This window comes from Schistocerca cancellata, chromosome 3 (assembly GCF_023864275.1).
Source record: "Schistocerca cancellata isolate TAMUIC-IGC-003103 chromosome 3, iqSchCanc2.1, whole genome shotgun sequence".
NCBI lineage: Eukaryota > Metazoa > Arthropoda > Insecta > Orthoptera > Acrididae > Schistocerca > Schistocerca cancellata.
The window spans coordinates 543,410,799-543,435,341 of NC_064628.1; the positions used below are offsets into that span (position 1 = coordinate 543,410,799).

The window sequence follows — 24,543 nt, forward strand, 5'->3', positions numbered from 1 at the left end:
CACTGGGAAGTGGTCACTAGAATGTAAATCTAGAGTCACTTCCCATTGAACTGAGTCTGCAGTAGCTGGGGAACAAAAACAAAGATCAATGGCTGAAAAAGACCCTGAAGTTGTGGAAAAGTGTATCATCTGATCCCGTTCAGAAGGCAGATATGCTCAGAATGGATGAGTTGCTAGATCATCTGACTACTGGAGTAAGTGGTAGCCAAGCCCCACAGCACATTGTGAGCATTGAAGTCCCCCACAAGGAGGAATGGGTATGGGAGTACCCAAAAGAGTTCTGCCAATGCGTCTGCATCCAAAGCATTATTAGGGGAAAGGTACAAAGAACACAGTGTGATTTTAAATGATGCAAGAACTTTCACAGGAGAGGCATCTGTCATCAATGAAAACAGCCTCTCCACCTTTAGCCCTGTCTCCAGTAGTATTGTTTTTCCTGTATGCATGGTAGCCCCGTAGTGCAGGCGTGGCAGTGACTTTAAGAAGCGTTTCTTGTAAGTAGATGCAGAATAGTTTCTCCAGGACTAGTAACTGCAGTTCTTCCAAATGGGAGCGATATCCATTCAAATTCCACTCCAACACAGAAGTCCCTGTGGAAGCCATTGGTTAGTGATGGTTGCTCTTGACTTTCTCCTTTGGAGGCAGTGATTTAACAAGTGGGTCAGGGGGAACATTATCTGGTTCCTTGCTATCTTGTATCTGTGACTGGACGTCCACATCCTCAAGAGCATAGTCCCCATCAGAAAGGAAGAGAGCTCACCAATCCGAAGGTTTAACTACTGCTTTCTTTGACTTATAACTATTTTTCGAAGGATTTTTTTCTTTACTGACAGGAGGAGGTGGTTGCTGGGATGGCTTAGTTGGGTTCTGATGTTGGGTAATGAATTGGTGGCTTAGGTCATAAGCCTATTGCTGGTGGCTTCCAAACAACTTCAGTTTCAAGTGGAGCATTTTACCCACAGGTACATTGACAAGTGCATGTGCTCATACTTTAATCTGTGGTCCAAGTTTGTGTGGATGCATAACACTTAGTGATTGGCATCTTAAGGACTGATGCAAAAAAAGCAGCAAAATCCAGCAGTTGCATAGTTTTGAAAGCTTTTTCAGCTTCACCATAGGGTATGCGTCTCTTTACTTTCAACTCCTGAATGTTCCTTTCGGCTCCACACTGGGTGATCCCCAGAGCAGTTTACACATTTCGGAGGAAGTGCACAAGAATTGCCTGATTCATGAGCTAGGCCCACAATTGTCACACATAGCCTTCCCATTACATCCCACTGCAGTATGGCCAAATCTTTGACATTTGTAGCACTGCAATGGGTTAGGAACAAATGGGCCAACCTTAAGGCGCATATAGACTGTAAGGATATATTCAGGTAATTCTGGAATACTAAATGTTAGCATAAATGTTGCCAATTTTTCCAATCTGCCATTGACTCTCCTCACACAGTTCTGCACTTCCGTGACACCCGTATTTTTCCATTCTTCACTTAATTCTGCAGGGTCCACCTCCATTATATTGGAGCAGGTAAACACGCCCTTACTAAAGTTAAGGGTGTTATGCAACTCAGCCTCAACTGGGTAGTCATCCAAGGCCTTACATCACATAAGCTTAGACATTTTGTTTGAATTAGCAGTTTCGACTATAAGTGTTCCATTACAAAGTTGTTTGAAACTTTTTAGAGACCCAGCAATACCTTCCAATTCCTTGTGAATATAGAGAGGGGAGATCTTCTCAAAGATTCTCCCTGATCACTTGATGACAATGAAAAAATGAAAATGAGTGCATGGTATTGTTGGACAGGTCCTGTTCGGGGAAGTTCGGCTGCCAAGTGCAAGTCTTATGTCAGTTGATGCCACATTGGGTGAATTGAGCACTGGTGATGAGGATGAAATAATGATAACACAACACGACACAACACCCAGTCCACGAGGGGAGAAAACCTACAACCCAGCCGGGAATCAAACCCGGGCCCGCTGCACGTGAGGCAAGCATGTCACCACCAAGTGAAGCAGGCGGACACAACAATGAAAGTATTATGGCCCACTAATGTCTTGTTACTATGATTCTGAGACTTCTTTTCGGGAGGAAAGACCACCTCAGGCAGGACGAAAGTGCCAGTGTCTAAATGATGGTCCTTAGAGCCCCTCTGCACATGCTGGGTGAAATGAATGCCATGTTGTTCCAGATTAGCCATAAGGTCATCATCAGACTGGAAGAGAAGGTCCCTGTGAAAAATTACACCCTGTGTCATAATGAGTGACTTGTGAGGATTGACAGTCATGGGAGTGTCTTCTAAACGGTCAATAGGTCCTCAATATGTTACACAAAGAAAAGGGGTTTGGTGGCGGCAAAAGTCCCCCTTTCAGTCCTGGTATAGACCTGGAACCGTGGAAAGGGTTCGCCGAAGACAGCAGTCCTGGCCCTTCTCCCAGAACGTAGTCACGGAGGGTAGCAGCGCGAAGAAGCAGGAATGGAGACAGAACTATGCCGAGGAAGAGATGCAGTTGCAGAAGAGTGGCCAGTCACGGGGCTCTGCCAGATAAGTACATAAAACTCGGACTGGCTACCGAGTTGGTAATCTTGCAAGGATGCAAAAGAGCTATGGTGGGGAGGGAGGGGAATGGGGGAAAATGGCGAGGAAGGGGAGGAGAGGAACCCACACCAAAGATGCTAGAGAGGGAGTTCTTCCCCATCTGGCTCACACTACAGATTACAAACTTACTGATGGAGATAAAACCCCTGAGAGGGACCAAAGAAGAAAATCCAAAAAGGAAGAGGAAAAGCAACCAAATAAAACCATGACAGGAAGAAAAGTCATGAGGATAGCCAGGCCACCATAAGAAGATCACCATGAGAGGGAAAGGAAGGGGCAAAGGGAAAGTAACAAGGACAGGGAAGGAGAAAGAAGGGAAAGGTAAAGCAGCCAAGAAAAGAATAAAGGCTGCAATAGCTATGGGAGCTGTGCACGCCACACACATACCCACAAAAGAGCAGTGAGCCCCCTGGGGGGACAGTGGGATCCTTGCCTTCACTAGTAAGGTAATCAGGGGACTAGTCCAAAATGCGCCAGTTGCCAGCGATACCCCACAATGGTGTATCATGTCCAGGTCCAGCGTCTGTAGTGTAAAAGGTGTGACCGAGCTCCGAGCTGTATGCAAGACTCCTGTAATCTACATGGGACTGGAACTATGCTTTTTTAGAAATGTGGTAGAGTAGAGTGGTCCTCGCCTCAGTTGGTGTTGCTAACACATCGATGAACACTGAGGAGCAACTAACATGCGTGCTTTAGTTGACGAAGATCAGGAAGCCATGTCAACTGGGCATCTAAGACAAGTCCCAAAAAACTATGAGAGTCCACTGCAATGAAAGGTTGGCCATCAAGATACAGACCCAGATGAGGATGCACTGTACAGCAATGACAAAATACATAACACAGGTCTTGGCAGCCAAAAATTGGAAGCCGTGAGTGAGAGATCACAATTAAGCACTGTGAAACACTCCCTGCTGTCTGTGTTCAGCAATGACCATGGTGGACAAACAAAAATAAATGTGAAAGCCATCACCATTACCAAGAGGTGGACACCGTAGGTCCCACAGCTGCCACCAGACCATTGATAGTCACTAAGAAGAGAGGGACACTCAAAACAGAGCCCTGTAATATCTCATTCTCCTCAATATGGGACATTCTACAGGAAGTGGCAACTGTACCTGAAAAGTGCAATGTGAAGAAAAGTTCTGGATAAAAATCAGGAGCAGGGCATGAAGGCCTCTCTCATCTAAGGCAGCAAGGATGTGGTGGTGCCATGTGGTACCACAAGTTTTACACAGATCAAAGAAGACTGCAACCAGGTGAAAACACCGAGCAAAAGCCGTTCGGCTTGCAGACTCCAAGAGGACTAAATAATCTGCAGTAGAGTGGCCTCAGAAAAAACCAGCCTGCATTGAAGCCAAAGGGTTCTGGGATTCAAGGATCCAAAACAGCCTTTGACTCACCAAATGTTCAAGTAACTTGCAGATGGCATTCGTTAAAATGATTGGACAATAGCTATCCATTTAAAGAAGCATTTACCAATTTCAGAACTGGAATAACAACACTCTCTTGCCAGTATTAAGGGATTCCCCCTTACCCCAGAGACAGTTAAACAAGGCAAGTATATGACGTTGGCTAGCCACTGACAAGTGTTTAATCATTTGGTTGTGCACCTGGTCTGGCCCACACGCCATGTCAGGGCAGGAAGCAAAATGCTCAGCAATTAAGTCCAGACTAGTGAAGAAAACACCATGCAGGGAAATTCCCGGAGCACCTGTAGGAGGACAGTGGCAAAAAATGTGCCTGACCTTTGCCCCTACATATGAAGGGGGAGTATGTGGCCCTATGGCAGTGACATATCGTACCCAACTAATCCAGTTCTGGTGTTTAATTAGATACTGGGCATGGGCATGAAGCTGTTTGAAGGCCAGTAGGTGGTCAAGAGATGGATGACATTTGTAGCATTGGAGGGCATGTTGATGGTCTTTCCAAGCTGCAGCAATTTCGGGGGTTCACCAAAGGACAGTCTTTGGTCGGGAAGACTCTGAGGAAGAGGGAATCACTGAAGCAGCTGCCGAAAGGATGATGTCAGTCAAACGGAGTCATCAGTGCCATTGTATGGTGGAACGGATGGGTTGACGGCCACGGAAAAGGCATTCCAATCAACATTAGTAAAAGCCTACCAGCAAAGATGTCCAGATGAGTTATGCTGAATAAAAGATAAGACAATTGGAAAATGACCACTGTCACACACATTGTCATGAGCTCCCCGCTGAACAGAGGTGACAAATCCAGGGCTACAAATGGAGAGATCAAAGGGCGAGAAAATGCCATATGCTACAGTAAAGTGTGTCAGAGCTCTAGGGCAGAGATCAAGCTGCGCCAGCAGGTCTTCAACAATACTGCTCCATTCAGTGGTCACAGTACCATCCCACAGAGGTTTATGGGTTTAACCCCCCCCCCCCCCTCCCTCCCAAAGAAAAGGAAAGGAGGAGGAAGCTGTCGAAGGAGGGCAAGAAGAGCAGGAGGCATAGGAAGCCAGTCAGGGGGGAGATAAATATCATATATTGTTACTGCAGGGTCTAAGTGGATCTGAATGGCCACTGCTTCCAGTGCAGTTTGAAGAGGAACCCAGGAACTAACAATGTCTATGCAGACCAATGTACAGACATCAGAGACTTGTAAAGGGCTGACCCGATTCTGGCAGAAGGAACCACAAAGAGTCAGCAGATGAGTACTCACGAAATGAGACCTGCAATACAAAACAAGCTACAGAGTAAAGAAGATGGTGCAATTCCAGATGGCAACAACAGTAACAATTACAGTTCCACTGGAGGAAAGTGGCACAACAGCCTGCCTGGATGTCGAATGGGCCAGAATCAATCACTGTGCCAAGTCAGTGGTAAGGATGGAGTGAAGTACACAAATCCGAGACTGGACACTGACTGAGAGGAAGGGGACAACACCCCCTGGTGTGTCGGAGGAACCTCGTTTCACAACTTGCACATCTTCTTCTTCTCCTTTAGAATGCAAGAGGAGCTGTGTTCACGAAGAGAGCAAGTCACAGCAATATCCAAATCTGAGAGAGAAAGAATGGCCTTGAGGCCTACAGAGTGTGGGTCTCCCATCCAGCTCCAAGTAGAGGCTTCTTGTCCTGGAGACGCCAGGGAGGGGATTCCTAGAATGGAGCCCCATCACAACAGAGAAAGGAGCAGTTCCATGATGGGAGGGAATGGGAACTGTCCAGGAGAAGGAAAGGTGCAGGTGACAGGATGGAGCTCTGTAGGAACAAGGGAAAGGAAAGGACATAACAGGAGCAAAGGTATACATTAACGATACTGGGTGGAGATAGTTGAATTTCTGTTGAGCCTCTGTGTAGGATAGATGAATTCCTGAGTCTTCCTTTCCTTTTTGTAGGTGGACAATCCAGTGAATTTGGAGAGTGTGAGCCAGAACACGTCATGCACTTGAGTGGTGGGATGCAAGGACTCCCCACATAGAGAGGAGCGCCACAGTCACCACAAATAGGATTTGTGTCACATTGTGGAAACATGTGACCAAAATGGAGACACTGTAAATAGCATTTGGGAGGTGGGATATAGGGCTCCACATTGCAGCGGTACACAATAACCTTTTTCTGGGAGGATATACCCCTCAAAAGCCAGAACGGAAGTGTCAGTATCGACGTGCTGTGGAAAAAAAAGTGAAGAAATCTAAAAAGAAATGATTGTCAGAGGAAATGACTCAAAATACAGAAATTTCAAAACAACCTTCAGTGAAATTAAAAGCCAGGGTGGTAACATTAAGAGCACGGTGGGAATTCCCCTGTTAAATGTAGAGGAAAATGTGTACAGGTGGAAAGAATACAATGGAGGCATCTACGAGGGCGAGGACTTGTCTGATAGCGTGAAAGAAGAAGAATCATGAGTCGACAGGGAAGAGAGACTTTGGAGGACTTAAGACAAAATAAGGCAGGAGGGATTAATAATATTCCATCAGAATTTCTAAAATCCTTGGGGGGAAGTGGCCACAAAACAGCTATTCATGTTGGTGTGTAGAATCTATGAGACTAACGATATACCATCAGGCTACTCAAAAGACATCATCCACATGGTTCCAAAGATCATAAGAACTGACAAGTGCAAGAATTATTGCACAATGAGGTTAAGAACTTTCAAGTGCAAGAATTATTGCACAATGAGCTTAACAGTTCATGCATCCAAGTCGCTGAGAAGAATAATACGCAGAAGAATGGAAAAGGCAACTGAAGATCTGTTACATGATGATCAGTTTGGGCAGAGGGGCAGTAATGATGTTGTTGCTAATAATGCAAGTCAGACTAAAGAAAAATCAGGACACATGCATAATATTTGTTGACCTGTAGAAAGTGTCCGACAATGTCAAATGGTGCATGATGTTCAAAATTCTGAGAAAAAAAAAGGGGTAAGCTAAAGAGAAATACGAATAATATATGATATGTACAAGAACCTAGAAGGGCTGATAAGAGTGAAAGACCAAGAATGAAGTGGTCGGATTAAAAAGGGCGCACGACAGGGACGTAGTCTTTCGTCCCTACTGTTCAATCTATACATCGGAGTTGTACTGATGGGAATAAAAGAAATGTTCAAGACTGGAATTAATATTCAAGATGAAAGGATATCAATGACAAGATTTGTTGATGACATTGTTAGCCGGAGTAAAAGTGAAGAACGATCACAGGATCTGAGGAACAATCTAATGAGTACAGAATATGGATTAATAGTATGAAAGACAGACAAAAGTGAAGAGAAGTGGTAGAAAAGAGAACAGCAAGACATTTAACATCAGGATTGGTGACCATGATGTAGATGATGTTAAGGAATTCTGCTACCTACACAGCAAAATAACCCATGACACAAGGAGCAAGAACAACATAAAAAAGTAGATTAACACTGGCAAAAGGGGCATTCCAGGCCAAGAGAAGTCTTGCTAGTGTAGAACACAGGCCTTAAGTTGAGGAAATAATTTCTGAGAATGTAAGTTTGGCATTTGGAGCACAGCACTGTATGGTAGTGAAACATGGACAGTGGGAAAACAGGAACAGAAGAGAACTGAAGCATCTGAGATGTGGTGCTACAGAAGAATACAGAAAATTAGGTGGGCTGATAAGGTAAAGAAAGAGGTGGTTATCCACAGAGTTGGTGATGAAAGAAATCTATGGAAAACACTGACAGGATGGTAGGACTTCTGTTAACACATCACGGAATAACTTCCATGGTACTGGAGAGAGCTGTAGAGTGTGAACACTGCAGAGCAAGACAGAGATTGGAATACATGCAGCAAATCTACTATGAAATGAAGAGGTTGGCACAGGACAGGAATATGTTGCGGGCTGCAGAAATTTGTTGCAGGTTGCATCAAACTAGTAAAAAATAAATAAATAAATATAGGGTTCCTGGAGCTTGTGCTTTAATGCCCTCACTATCAGTTTCTGTCTCATTCACGAGCGATTGGACGCTAACTTTGGTGCCACTAACAGCCTTTACATACAACAGAATTTCTTTGGGTTCTGTGAAAGATCATTTCACACTATGCTACAATGGTAATCACTGCAGGCTTCAAACACTGGTCTCTTGACAGCCAAACACATTCATTAAACATCTCTGTATCTATAGGCTTATGTTTTATTTTACACCTACTGGACACATATATATCAAGTGCATGGTCAACTGTTCTTTAAATCAAGCCTTAGTTCCTCTACACAGTCCTGTCCTGTGCTGAAACTTGCAAGCTCCAGACTGAGATATTACACTACTGCTTCTTTATTTTACTGAAAATATAATGGAAAGTCCAGGTTGAGACATTGAAGATTATGGAAAGGATAGACTGCTACTCGCCATAAAGGTGATACACTGAGTTGCAGACAGGCACAAGGAAAAGACTGCTACACATCAAGCTTTTGGCCAAAGCCTTCATTAGAAAAGAAAAGAAAAGAAAAAAAATCACATGCATTCAAACAAGCAACCATATCCGATACACACATGACCACTATCCACGGCAGCGCAGGGCAGACAAACTGAAATGAATGGTAGCAACAATTTGGGGGTGGGGGGGGGGGGGGGGAGGGATAGCACAGTATGTGTGGGGGAAGAGGGAACAGTGATGCCTGACGGAAGCCTGTAAGTGTCAGACGAGGTTGCCTGGTTCAATGTCAGGAGGCTATGGGTGAAGGAGCGAAGGGAAAATGGGCGAGGAAAGGAGAAAGCAAATAAGGAGAAAACATCATTAGGTAAATTGACAGACAGCAGTCCACAATGAGGGTAAGGGGATGCAAGTTTGGAGGAGGTGATAGGACAGGGGTTGGAAATTGTTGGGTGGAGGTTGTGGAGGCAATAGGTTTCCGTAGCTTGAGGCTGGGACAATTTTTGGAGTGGAGAATGTATTGTAACAATAACTCCTGTCTGTAGTTCAGAAAAGTGGCGGTGGTGGTGGAGGGGGGGGGGGGGGGGGAGATGTGACCCTAAATAAAGTTTGTCTCTCAATCAAGTGGTATGCTTTTTTGAAGTTGACTCCATTTTATTAAGACAAGTTACTAAAAAGTCTATGTGCACTTTATGCCTAAATTAATCACCTGGATAATAGACAAAATCCATATGAGTATCTTAAAATGGCAGACAGTGTAAGAAATCACAAAATAATGTACCATTTCTTATTAACTTTAATGAAAGGGTTACTGATAATAAGTCAAAGATAGAAGGTATCTGTAATGATTGTTTGTTAAATGTAGTAAAGACAGTAAGGTGATGGAGTTTAGTAAAAAAAACAGAGCAGTATTTTGAGAATGCTAAGATTTTATATGGTACTAACACCCACTTCCTTATCTAAGAAAAGAAGCCCATATGAAGTTGATGGTATTTCCAACAAAATCATATAAACAGAACCATTCTCTCTAAAGTAGATAAAGCATCATTGAGTTGGCCTTTTTTTCCCAGAGAGATCAAAATGTGAAGTTGTTTAAGATTATGGGAGTGATATCAACATCAATTCAATCAGTTGCCACATTCTACAAGGATTAAATAATACAAATGAGACCTGTTTTTTCTGTGACCTATCCAAAGCATCTGATTGTGTGAACCGCAACATTTTGTTACAAAACAAAGATTTTATAACATTACCAATAGATAAACTACAAAAAGAATTCAGAAAACTGTATATCATAATTCTTCAAATTTAAATAGAGGATTTTCTTTTAGGGTGAGGGAAGAGGGGGAGTGGCAGAGATCAGTAATCAGTGACAATGGAGTTACACAACAAGGTTTGATACTATATTCTCAATCATATGGTAATGATATTCCATTTAATACAAATAACACACAATTAGTTATTTTTACAGTGGGCAAGTTCTGTAACAAATCCCAACTGATACACCACAATAGAGGAAATTGTAAGTAATGTGTTTAGATGGATTATTAAATGGTGTCCTCCTAATAGTCTCTCAGTCACTTTTCAGAAAAAGTGGTATATTCAATCCTGCATACCAAAAAGTACAACACCAATGATTAAATTTAAGCATGTAAGGAATAGCAGAAGTACACAAGGCAGAATCTGAATCATTTCTGCATGTACATATTAAAGACAACTTAAACTAACCTTCTCAAACAGCTCAGTTCACAAACTTTCACAATTAGTGTTACTGTAGTTCTGGGAGAGAGGCAAATCAGTAAGTTAACACACTTGGTTTATTTTAATTTAGGCCCGGCTAATTTTGTACGTAACTGTATTCACCATAAAGAAAGAATGAAAGAAAGAGTCTTCATTGCGCAACAGCATTAAGAATAATATGTACTAATGGTCACTTCTGAGCATCTTTTTTCTATAACTGTTCAACAGGTCAGTTATTTTAACTACTGCATCAATGCATACATTTCTCTAGTGAAACTAGTTGTAAATATCATACACAATAGAAGGAATATATCCATAATTACATTACTTCAACAAAAACTGATCATTTCTCTACACTAAAACAGACCTTGGTTCAGAATGGGATGAATAATGTGCAGTCTTTTTATCACTTGTCCTATGACATTTAATGACTGACAGACAGAAAATCTAAAGTTGGAAGTACGCTGAAGGAGAACAAAAAATTAAGTACAGTCATTGGAAAGCCTTGATGGTGATAGACTCAGTACTCTACCGAAACAATATTCACATCAGGTAATTAGTTAACAAAAAAGACTGTTGATTTGTCAGACGTAATATTTATATCACGCATCTAAAAAGTGTTAACTGTGCATCATATTGGCGTTAACGGTTTTAAAGACATATAGCGTACATCAAACGTCAATCAAAGGGTAGACCTCCACTTAAAACACAATGAAGCGTTACACTTTATACACGCACCGGAAAACCAAACAAAACAGCCAGTTTAATTTACTTCAAACGGTACGGTTCATACCTGACTTTTCTCGTAGTGCTTCAAGTAGCTGTCTAAAAGTTATACGATAAGTCCACTCCTTTACATTGTAGGAATAAATTGGCAGTTACGAGAAACCACTCAAAGTTTACACCTATGCCTCCTCTACACGACCTGTCAAACGCAATGCCGACCAGCAGTTCCAAAACAACCGACAGTCACCACCTGGGGGCGGGAAACGCAAATTAAGCGTTCTACATGTAGTTCGTATTTTTCTGCCCTCCTTCCCAGTACTCTTCCGTTCACTGCCTGCAGCTGAATCCTAAAGCAAGTCAGTGGAAGAGTTTAAACGAAGACATAGATGTGAAGAGCGATTTGAAGATAAGATCCCTAAGCCTGTCAAAAACTTAAGTCATATTCAGTATAATATAAATTTTCATGCTGTTCCCTAATTTTTTGGATGATATGCAAATGCAAAAGAGCAGCGAGCGAGGTGTTACAGTTTCAAAATGACTGGAACCGCGTTCGGGAGACTGAGTTCAAATCCACCTTTGGCCATTCCGATTCTGGCCTTCCATTCATCTATAATAAACGTGGTCACACATGTAACTACAGTATTGACAAACTGGATGATGAAGCTCTTTACCAAAGCATCCCTTTCGTCTCTCCACAGCTGAAGCATAAATTTGTGCTTCGCATATTTGGAGCTCAGATGATGTCAATTTTCTCGTTTTGGCCGGCTTTGCCACTGTGATGCGAAAAAAATGAAAGAGGAAACGCGATATGTTGTGTAAAGACTGTTTAAGGAAACGAAAAACTTATTCTCACATTAAGTTGCACTGTGAGTAGCAGATTATACACATCACTTATATCACTCTTACACCTCTGCTTACAAGGGAAACTCTCCATCGGATCCCCCTCCAGTGGATAGCCGTTCAAAAACCCAACACGAAAACAGGAAGAAGGTGTACCGAACTGTGAAAAAAGAAGCAAAATCTAAACATTGAACGGTCCAAGGTCAAGATGTTCAACATTAGCAACGGCATCGTGGTTATATGGGGATAATGATGGACTGCGAAAGGGGAGATCCGTGTTCAAATCTGCATTTATTTTCACAAAACTGCGAATTTTCCGTTCGGCTATTGACGTGTCTGTTCGCTGTATTCAGATTTGTGCCTGTGTCGTGGTGTAACGTCCGATTGCAACAGCGAGGTGTAGGGAAGGACCTCCGGACGTACATACCTCCTATTTGTCCTACACAAGTGTACCGCATGTTATGACTCTTTCGTTCCGATTTGGAAGTTTTTATTCTTGAATTCCTTTGTTCTTACATACAGGTAGTCCACACCAGATTGTTTTCATTACTGTGAGAGGTCTCTCCGCCATCTGGCCCGCTCTTTTCATCACATTAATTTGCGGCGGTAATACATTCTTACCATGTGGTTCATATTCTATGACCAATGTATAGTATGACAATTGCCAAGACTATAGAAGGGAACAGACACGTTAATGACCAGACGTGAAGTTCGCAATTTTGAGAAACAAATAGTTTCCCTTGTTAGAAAGCAGAATATAATGATGACAGAAACTGTAACACCAAAGACTAGTAGTAATATTGCTTTTTCTCACGATAGGATAACCTCAAGCACGCATCTACACACATGTGTGGTACGAGAGTGTTAATTTAAGGCGGCTACACACGCCGCAGGCATGCTTGACCAGCACACCTGCGCAAGGGTGCTTGCCAAGGACGCAGTTACGTATGTATGTAGCCGCCTTTAGGCATACAGTAGGGGCTACTGTATCTCGTGTCTTCCTGTCCCAAATTAATAAATACCATCCGTTATTTTCTTTTCGCTCCTACAGTTGGTGTGGTTGAATTTATCGTTTTAATAACACGTTGTCAGTGGGATATTTCCTTTGTATTTTGTTAAAAGTATAACATATACGTTACAACATTCGTCTTCGACGTTAAATCTGGTCCAATGATATCTTATGCCGACAAAGGGCGTAATAATCTTTCGATTTCATACGCTTGAAACGTGGCTGGCTTTCATACCTTCCAATTGGCCGTTCAATTAATTTGTGCCAGTAAATAACAAGCTCAGTGTTCTCAATAAAAAAAACACCAAAATGTACCAAGTATAAACTGCACGACTGCAAATAGAAATATAAATGGCCCATTCTCACAAAGAATATGGAAGAATGCAAAGTGAACATCGTAGACGCCATATGACGTCTCAACAAGTTTACAAACAACGGGCATATATACCGTTGCTGACAGTCGTGGAAGAGGAAAGACATAAATTATGAGAAATAATCACCGAGAGCTAAATGTAACAGATGTTACCAAGTCAGGGGCACCTCGACGCGAAGTTTTGGAAAGCTGTAACAACATATTGACGACCGGTAACAGCTGTATCATAATTGGGAGGCACGAATGATGTCCTTCATAACGAATCTTGGCGTGCGACGAGAATGTTAAACGAAACAGTTGAAGTGATTGTGCACCGCAATGCCAAATGTGATTGATGCTAAGTGTTTATGCTCCACAACATGACCGCTGACGCATGTTTATTCTTTGTTCTATATAAATAATTCTTGGTTTTGTCTTTCGATATTTTCTCTGGCTTTTGTGTGTCCAGGTAATGTTGCACAAGATTTCCTGCAAACGTGACGTTGCACACAATATCGATACCATAGTAACTACTATCGAATTTCGTTAGCGTTCGATTGTGGCCTATAAAATGAACATATTTAAACCTGTGGCGCATAGTGTCTACTACAGTGGACAGCTGTTAATGGTCGCTTGTTTGGCATTCTCAATCAGTCCTGAGGCTGAAAATGCACACAGTTCGCTGCAGTGGGCATTCCCTACTGGTGTTGTGTCCTGCATGCATTTCCAGCTTCATGACTCATTGAAACCGCCAGAGGATTTACCATTAAAAGTTGTCCACTGCTGTGAAATGCATACGCCACAGGGTTAAAACGCTTTGGTGACCCCAGCGTCCAGCCTCAGCCGAATGCGCCGTGAGATCAAGGCGGCAGATGAGGCCCAAAGGAACCAAGAATAGGTGGATCTGGTGGACACGCTGGATCCCCAAGATGGCAACGCATGACACGTTGCCAAGTTATTCCTGCGGCGTAGGCGGCGCATTCCGCTGCTTCAGGTTAGCTCGGACGTCTTCAGCGGCCCAGGTGAGAAGGCCAGCGTTCTCGTGGACCATGTGGCATCATTCTCTCCAATGGAAGACGTCACGGATGTGGAACACATCTGCCTCATGCAGGAACAACTCTCCACTTCCTTGTCTGACGGGAATGAAACTGACGCCGTCTCAGAGGAGGAGGTGGCTCAATACCAAAGAGGTGGGAAGGGGTGACAGAATTCACAGCATATTCTCGCGCTACTTCCCGGCGAAGGCTTACCAGTCCCTTGTCGTCATCTTCAATGTGATCCTCAACAAGGGGAACTACCTTGCCATGTGGAAACATGCGGAGATAGTAGCTGTCCCCAAGGCCAACAAGGATCGCCATCTGGCAACCAACTATCATCCCATCAGTCTTCTTCCATTGCTATTGAAGGTATTAGAGTCTGCACAGTTGAATAAGTAATAGTGAGTAAAAGATATTTAGTGCCAGTAACTATATTTGCACTTCCAGGTAAAATACATCGAACACAACAAGCAAGGAACATTATTTTACACACATAAAAAAGTGTACAATAGCACCAGAGAGGTCTATTATATTTCACATGATGCCCTTTGCCGCCATCCCACACGAAATATATTGTTCACACAATTCCAAAACCGCCCTTTGAACATATGTTTTGTTGTTTGCCTTCACAAGATAAACCAAATAGCCCCACAATCTCTTTGTTCAAGGGTTTTGTCAGAAGGTCAGCAAACATGTCTTCTGTGCGCAGGTAGTCCACTGCAATGTTCTGTCGCTCTATGTGGTCCCAAAGAAAATGGTGCCTTATATCAATATGTTTTGTCCTAGCACTAGTGACATCATTTTTAGCTAGGTTAATAGCTCCTTTATTATCACAGAAGATCGTTAAAGGTTCCACAATTAAAGTGGGTTCTATTTCAGACATTAATGTTCTTAGCCACAATGTTTCGTGTGTGATGTAAGATAACGCCATACACTCGGCCTCTCAGTACCCAATGCATTTTTTTTGTTTTTGACTGGACCATGAAATGAGACCCCTCATTAATTTAAAGCAGCAGCCAGCAGTGGGGTGCCTATCTCACAATTCATTCCCCCAGTCTGCATCGCTGTATCCTTCTAGTTTTGGATAACCTTCTCTATGGTATCTTAATTCATGGTTTCAAGTTCCTCTTAGATATCAGAATATCCTTTTCACAGCTTTCCAGTGCTCTGCAATATCTGCTTACTGCATTGGTGGCAAAAGCAATATCAGATCGTGACGTTCGAGATAAATATAACAGACTTCCTACTGCTTCTAAATATGGAACATTCTTATCCCATTCCACATCTGTCTATTTATATTTAACTACACTCCTACTTCCATTGGAGTAGTTATGAGCTTACAATCACTCATGCCAAATTTCTTTAAGATTTTTTCTGTATATCATGATTGATTTATACTCAATTCTAGTCTCTTTTCATCCCTGGTGATCTGCGTAGCTAAATAGCGTTTAACTTCTCTCAGATTGACTTGCCCTATATCATGATGTGCTTTGCTGTACAAATTGTATGATCTACAGAACCAATAATAAATCAAATCAAATCACGCACTTTAAACTTGGTATGAACTGTTTCTTAAAAATTCACATTTGACTTTCGTTTTCGGTCAGGATAAAGAAGTCGTCCACCCATATTGCCATTGTTATTGTCCCTTCTCTTCTCCTTTTATAGAATATACTGGGATCTGTCTTAGATTGCTTCATATTCACATTTATTAGAATTTTATGCAGAATCAGTTCCAGCAATGTCCACTCTGTTTAAGTCCATATACTTTTTCGCAAATTCCAAATCTTTACCATTTCTGATTTGGTTTCCATGACTTCTCTTGGTGAAATGACATATATCTCCTCCTCCAATTTCCCATTTAAATATACTGCTTTCACATCCATATGATGAAGTGTTAAATTTTGTTTTGCTGCCAAGGCTAAAAGTTTGCCGCAGTTGCTACACCGGTTCCCGTGAGATCACCGAAGTTAAGCACTGTCAGGCGTGGTCGGCACTTGGCTGGGTGACTATCCAGGCCACCATGCGCTGTTGTCATTTTTCGTGGTGCACTCAGCATCGTGATGCCAATTGAGGAGCTACTCGATTGAATAGTAGCAGCTTCGGTCAAGAATACCATCATAACGATCGGGAGAGCAGTGTGCTGACCCCACGACCCTCTTATGCGCATCCTCCTTTGAGGATGACACTGCGGTCAGATGGTCCCGATGGGCCTCTTGTGGCCTGTAGACGGAGTGGTTTTGCCAAGGCTAAAAGATATCTCAATGAGGCGTACTTGACTACAAGTGAAAAAGTTTCTTTGTAATCTACCCCTTGTTTTTGTGAATATCCTTTTGTTACAAGTCATGCTTTATATCTTGATGATGAATTTTCGGGGCTCTTCAAAGTGAATACCCATCCTGCCTGTAATGGTTTCTTATCTGTTGGCATATTTAGACATTCAAAGGTTTTGTTCTGAGGTAAAGATTCCAATTTCCTCTCCATCACTTCTACATCTACATCTACATCCATACTCCGCAAGCCACCTGACGGTGTGTGGCGGAGGGTACCTTCAGTACCTCTATCGGTTCTCCCGTCTATTCCAGTCTCGTATTGTTCGTGGAAAGAAGGATTGTCGGTATGCCTCTGTGTGGGCTCTAATCTCTCTGATTTTATCCTCATGGTCTCTTCGCGAGATATACGTAGGAGGGAGCAATATACTGCTTGACTCTTCGGTGAAGGTATGTTCTCGAAACTTTGACAAAAGCCCGTACCGAGCTACTGAGCGTCTCTCCTGCAGAGTCTTCCACTGGAGTTTATCTATCATCTCCGTAACGCTTTCGCGATTACTAAATGATCCTGTAACGAAGCGCGCTGCTCTCCGTTGGATCTTCTCTATGTCTTGTATCAACCCTATCTGGTACGGATCCCACACTGCTGAGCAGTATTCAAGCAGTGGGCGAACAAGCGTACTGTAACCTACTTCCTTTGTTTTCGGATTGCATTTCCTTAGGATTCTTCCAATGAATCTCAGTCTGGCATCTGCTTTACCGACAATCAACATTATATGATCATTCCATTTTAAATCACTCCTAATGCGTACTCCCAGATAATTTATGGTATTAACTGCTTCCAGTTGCTGACCTGCTATTTTGTAGCTAAATGATAAAGGATCTATCTTTCTGTGTATTCGTAGCACATTACACTTGTCTACATTGAGATTCAGTTGCCATTCCCTGCACCATGCGTCAATTCGCTGCAGATCCTCCTGCATTTCAGTACAATTTTCCATTGTTACAACCTCTCGATACACCACAGCATCATCTGCAAAAAGCCTCAGTGAACTTCCGATGTCATCCACCAAGTCATTTATGTATATTGTGAATAGCAACGGTCCTATGACACTCCCCTGCGGCACACCTGAAATTACTCTTACTTCGGAAGACTTCTCTCCATTGAGAATAACATGCTGCGTCCTGTTATCTAGGAACTCCTCAATCCAATCACACAATTGGTCTGATAGTCCATATGCTCTTACTTTGTTCAATAAACGACTGTGGGGAACTGTATCGAACGCCTTGCGGAAGTCAAGAAACACGGCATCTACCTGTGAACCCGTGTCTATGGCCCTCTGAGTCTCGTGGACGAATAGCGCGAGCTGGGTTTCACATGACCGTCTTTTTCGAAACCCATGCTGATTCCTACAGAGTAGATTTCTAGTCTCCAGAAAAGTCATTATACTCGAACACAATACGTGTTCCAAAATTCTACAACTGATCGACGTTCTTTCCATTCTTGAGAGTTTGGGCCAGTCATTGCTTCTTCTGCTGTTGCTGGCTCACCATTAAAAGACTGGGCTGCATACATCTCAAAATCTGTATATTCTTTCGGTTTTGGTATGCGAGAAGAGTGCCTACATTGTTCTCTTCATTTTGTTTGTCCTCAAACTCTTTGTCATCATAATAGTCTCCATTTGCCTTTGACTGTCCTCTTACTGTTCTTCACTTTCTCTTCTTCACATAAGGTTTCACTCTCAGAACTAGATGATGTTAACTTAGTAGTCTTGCCCTCTTCAGAGTCCTTTCTATTTTCAAAGAATACTACATCTCTGTTTGTAACTATCCTTTTATTCAATGGATCCACTAATCGGTAGCCATTTTAATTCTCGCTTTTCGGTCCCATTTTCCTCTCAGCTGTTTTGGAATGTGGACCACTGCATCACAACCAAAAACCCTTATATTGCTTAGGTCATGTTTCCTTCCCACCCACATCTCATAGGGCCTTATATTACTTAATGATTTTGTAGGAGATCTATTGTCCAAATATAAGTCTCTGTTGATACCGCCTCTGCCCAAAAATCTTTTGATAATCCAGCGTCAGTTATCATGCTCCCTGCTTTTTCGACAATGGTCCTATTAGCCCTCTCAGCAACCCCATTTTGAGTGTAATTCAGCCAATTCATAAGAAGGAAAGTAAAGACTCAAATTATAGACCAATATCACTAATCCCTAACTTCAGTAAAATATTTGAAACAGTTATCCTATCACAAGCCCGCCCAGTTGGCCATGCGGTCTAATGCACGGCTTTCCGGGCAGGAAGGAGCGCCGGTCCCCGCCACCAATCTGCCCGGTGGATTTGTGTCAAGGTCCGGTGAGCTGGCCAGTCTGTGGATGGTTTTTAGGCGGTTTTCCATCTGCCTCGGCAAATGCGGGCTGGTTCCCCTTATTCCACCTCAGCTACACTATGTCAGCGATTGCTGCGCAAACAAGTTTTCCACGTACGTGTGCACCACCATTACTCTACCACGCAAACATAGGGGTTACACTCATCTGGTGTGAGACGTTCCCTGGGGGGTCCACCAGGGGCCGAACCACACAATAACCCTGGGTTTGGTGTGGGGCGGCAGAGGGGTGAAGTGGACTGCGGTAGTCATCGTGGGGTTGCGGACCACTGCGGCTGCGGCGGGGACGGAGCCTCTCCATCGTTTCTAGGTCCCCGGTTAACATAACATAACATATCCTATCACAACTCACAACATTTTGTCAAGGCACAAAATGCTTACCGAATCGCAGCATGGGTTTAGGAAAGACCTAATCACGGCCATTGCTTTTACCAGTTTCTTCCATGAAGTATGTAGCAATATAGAACAGGGTATGCACTCAGCTGGAATATTCCTTGACCTGGGAAAAGCTTTTGACTCAGTAAACCATCAAGTGAAACAGGATGCAGGGAGCCCCTCAAGGCTCAATTCTTGGGCCTTTCATCTTTTTGGCATATATTAATGACGTTGTACACCCCATTAACGTGCACCTTTTAAATTATGCTGATGACACCTCAGTTTTATTTCATGGTAAAGATTGTGAGGAACTGAAATTTTCAGCAAGTAATGGGATACTAGAATTAAGTTTATATTTTAATGCACAAGGATTAAAGGTCAATGTAAATAAATCCCAGATGCAAATATTTACAACTGGAAGCTCACACCACTCATGCGTAAATGAGGTATGTGGCATAGTGGCAGAGGAAGAAAACGAGTGTAAATTTGTAGGGGTTCATCTGAACTCAAACCTCTGGTGGATTAGCCACATTAATGCTGTATGCAAAAAAGTCAGCAATGGGCTGTATCTTCTTAAGTGCACCCACATGCTTAAAACTGTGTATTATGGTACAATCTATCCCCCTCTTGGCTACTGTATAAAAATATGGGGTTGCACTGCAGGCATTCACCTTAACAGAGTACTATTGCTACAAAAAAGAGGGTTAAGGATTATACTTGGACTAGGCTATAAAGACCCTTGCTGTGATGTTTTCAGACAACACAAATACTTCACCATTTACTCTTTGTATCTTTATAAATTAATTACTTTTTTGTCTCACAGAAAAGTGAAGTAACTAAATGTAGTGATATACATGACCACAACAGTAGGTCCAAAGAGAAATACCACTGACAAAGAACAAGATTAAAATGACAGACCAGAGCCCATATACTAATGGCCTGATATGGTACAATAACCTGCCAGAGTCCATGAAAAACAGTAATAAAAAGCAATTCAAATCAAAACTAAAAGAATTCTTTATTGAAAAGTGTCTCTATTCACTCAAAAAATTTTTAAATGGTTAAGTTTAAGAGCTCTAAAACAATGTATAAGTACCTGACATTTGAAAAAGCCATCATATTGATGACTCCACATGAAAAAATCTAAATAAATAAATAAATCTAGGTGTCCAAGTCTGCAGTGCCATAAAAAAACCTTCCACCAAGTACATTGGATGACTAATATTTCTATGTTTACTATCAATGATATCCAACTTAAAAATATTCCTTTCTTTACTTGCTGTAGTTATAACTTCACCATTTTTGTTGATTACTCTTGCTCTGTGCATGTCAAAAGTGACTGTGTTTCCCTTCTTGACAATTTCCCCTACAGACAGTAGGTTAGTCAAAAAATGGTTCAAATGGCTCTGAGCACTATGGGACTCAACTGCTGTGGTCATAAGTCCCCTAGAACTTAGAACTACTTAAACCTAACTAACCTAAGGACATCACACACATCCATGCCCGAGGCAGGATTCGAACCTGCGACCGTAGCGGTCGTGCGGTTCCAGACTGTAGCGCCTTTAACCGCTCGGCCACTCCGGCCGGCAGTAGGTTAGTCACAACACTTTTTGCATAACGAACATCATGTGCTGTAACCATATTAGGTTCAGAGTTTACACTTACATATAGGTCTAGTTTCCCAGCCAATTGGCAGTGGAGCTTGCTGACATCAACAGTAGATATTCCCATATGAGTCATATCTTTAACATCATAAAGAAGAGATTTGTCTTTAACAATATGCACAGATGCACCCGAGTCTAAAATCCATTCCGGTCAACAATTACCCACATCCTTTAAAGAATAAAAACATTAGAGTGCCTTACCTTTATTATTGGGCCCTCTCTCTGGGCTATCAGCAACATACCTCTTTTGCTGCATTCCTGACCTTGGTATTAATTTTTCTTTGCACTGAGATGCAATCTGCCCCTTCTTCTGACATCTTTAGCACCTCACTGATTTCTTCCTTTTGTTTTTTTGAATAAAGAGCAGATGCAGTTTCCTTCTCCAATGCATGACAGCTTGAAGTAGTCTTTACATCCTGTAGGATTTTCACTTTAACACTGTTGCTCGTGATCAGTGTACCTGAGCTTTCCAGCCCGATAATCATAGGCACATACCTTTCAGGCAGTCCTGCCAACAGTAGTGCCCCTATCCATTCACCAGTGATCTCAAACTCAATTGGTTCAAAATGGCTATTATTTTGTTGATGTATTTGTCTACACTCTTGCATTTGTCCAGCTGAGTCGTAATTAACTCACGTAATAATCCTACTTTCATTGTAAGACCTCCATCCTCAAATGCACTTTGTAATTTGTCGCAGACTTCTTTCACTGTCGCAGCTTTTTCAACGTGAACATAATTCACTGAGTCAACCAGTAATATCAAATTTAATTTTGCTTTCCTATTCTTACTTGAATAATTCTGATCTGTGGATTCCATTGTCCCATCCACCATATCCCATAGGTCGTCCAAATGTAAATATGGTTATACTGCAAATTTCCACCTTGCCTAGTTTTTGCGACCCATAAACCTTTCAACCTGCGGAATTTGTGTTGTACTCATCTTAATAGTAACACTGATCTTTCTTAATGTAAAGAATATGACCCAAGAATAATACAAAAGAGTTGCGTTCATCTTGTAAGGATAACTTGTACTTCATGCAAGTGCACTAGTTAGTACTTTTCCAATACTTTCTGACTACTATATAATGGATATACTTATTCCAGATGCATTGCTGGGCTCATAACCTATCAGAGTCAATGCAGTTGAATAAATAATAGTGAGTAAAAGACATTTAGTGCCTAACTATATTTGCACTTCTAGGTAAAATACATTGAACAAAACAACCAAGGAACACTATATTACACACATAAAACTCAGAGCGTACAATAACACCAGAGAGGTCTGCAATATATCACATGATGCGCTTTGCTGCACACAAAATAATTTGTTCACACAATTCCACAGAAGGAGTATGAGCAGTTGCATGCTAAATGACTTCTGAGGCACATGGAAGCAGAGTGAATACTCTAGGACAAACAGTTTGGGTTTTGCAGGGGCCATTCCACCATCCACCAACTCATGTGGTTGATGGAGGAAACCATGCGTATTCTGGAGACTCAGGAATGCCTTGGGACGGTGTTCCTCAATGTATCCAGAGCTTTTGACTCCATGTGGCATGACAATCTCATTTACAAACTTTTTGTGCATGGGGTGCCAAGGTCACACAGTGTCTTGATTAGGTCCTACTTGGCTGACCTGATCTTCCACATCTGTCTGGAAGATGGTATTTCAACCCACTGGCCGATATGGGCTCGAATGCCACAGGACTCTGCACTTGGGACCCCTGCTGTACTCCACATGTGGAGTGTGTGAGTTGGCTCTCTACACCAATGACATCACACTGCTCACCAGGAATATGAATACTGCTGAAATGAGGTGACAAGTCCAATTAAGCTGTGACATGCTGGGTGTGTGGTTGACAAAATGGTAGCTAAGGTATAATGCTACTAAGAGTCTGGTAGAGGTCTTCACTAAGAAGGCTGCTGCCTCCAGACTTATGCCGACCATGATCAAGGGTGGAGCAGATCCACCAGTACCTCAGGGTCACTCTGGACTAGAGGTCAACCTGCAAGCCAAACATCTAGGAAGTCAAGAGCAGAGTTGCATGGTATCTTCATGTCCTGCACCCTCTGCTCAACCGATGTCGATGTTGCCGCCTCACCATGGCATGACCCTGCACCTGGCCCTAGTATCACCAGTGCTACCGTATGCTGCCATGGTATGGGGCCAACACTCATGTTGATGAGCTGCATAGGGTGCAGAACCGAGTACTTAGACTCACTCTGTGCCTTCTGTGGTGCTATCCAACCACTCAGCTGCACAAGAAGACAGGTATCCTGCTATGGTGGGACCACTTCAGCCAGTCTGCACGACTGTTTTATGGTGAGACTGAATGGTTACAAAATTGGCTCACCCAGGACCTGGGACACCCAATCCACCACATGCCAATGACACATTGGCCTGGCTTGTTATGGGCTTGAAACCATGCAACAGCCAAGGGATGCCCTATGCATCCGATAGGCTGGTCCGATGAGGGACTGCAGGAATAGTGGCCAATACTTACCCTGCACACAAGTTGAGCAAGGTTGGCTCATCAGAAAGTGAGTGAGAGAGTGTGTGAATGATCTCAACATAATTTCAGGGGTTAACTGATGCTTTGTGCAGTGCCACTTCAAATGTCAGACGCAACGAAATCGTGCCATGTGCCTTCCATACACTGAACTGTAATTTTTCAGTGCAAGACTCATCACAGATTGTTGATATTTCCACAAGCACACTAGTTAACTGTGTCATGGTCAAACCATCATAATGCTGGCAGCAAAACCCAGTCTTGAGAACCAGTTTGCACTAGCTCATGTGACTGTTTCTGAAACTGAGTACAATTACATTTTCACTGTGTTGAATGAAGATATGACTATGGAAGTACACATCAAACAGGGTAGAGCAGTGGTCAGCACCCTGGACTTGCATTCAGGAAGGTGATGGTTCAAACCATCTTCCAACTATCCTGATTTAGGTTTTCCACAATTTCCCTAAATCACTTAAGACAAATGCCAACATGGTTCCTTCAAAAGGACACAGAAGCTTTCTTTCTCCATCCTTCCTTAATCCAAGATTGTGCTCTGTCTCCAATGACCTCCTTGTTGACAGGACATTAAATACTAATCTACTCCTCCTCCTCCAGAAGTACAGGATATTTGGGCTTCACCATGAGGCACTGACTGGTAACCAACCATTAAAACCACCATACTCAACAACTGTCACAGCCTGAAACAAAAGGCCTAGAAAAGTTACTTCATACTGACAAGTTAGGTGAACCTTGATTTCACAGTTACTGCAGTCCACCTGTGGACTCCAGCAAGTCAATGAAGACAATCTACAGAACATCTGGCTGTTGCATCTGTCACTAGATTTGCAGAAGATACTTACAGAATGTAATGGATTCTGACCACAATCTATTGGTTATGAACTGCAGATTGAAACTGAAGAAACTGCAAAAAGGTGGGAATTTAAGGAGATGGGACCTGGATAAACTGAAAGAACCAGAGGTTGTAGAGAGTTTCAGGGAGAGCATAAGGGAACAATTGACAGGAATGGGGGAAAGAAATACAGTAGAAGAAGAATGGGTAGCTCTGAGGGATGAAGTGGTGAAGGCAGCAGACGATCAGGTAGGTAAAAAGACAAGGGCTAATAGAAATCCTTGGGTAACAGAAGAAATATTGAATTTAATTGATGAAAGGAGAAAATATAAAAACACAGTAAAT

At 42.5% G+C, this 24,543-nt stretch overlaps 1 protein-coding gene across 1 annotated transcript in view; it reads right to left on the reverse strand.

The window, feature by feature from the left end:
- LOC126175375 (fatty acid hydroxylase domain-containing protein 2) overlaps window positions 1–11,134 on the reverse strand; it is a 189,431-nt gene extending 178,297 nt beyond the window's left edge. Inside the window, exon 1 of the mRNA XM_049922147.1 lies at window positions 10,969–11,134. The gene's annotated coding sequence lies outside the window, so the exon portion shown is untranslated. The remainder of the gene's footprint in view (window positions 1–10,968) is intronic.
- Between the last annotated feature and the right edge of the window lie 13,409 nt (window positions 11,135–24,543).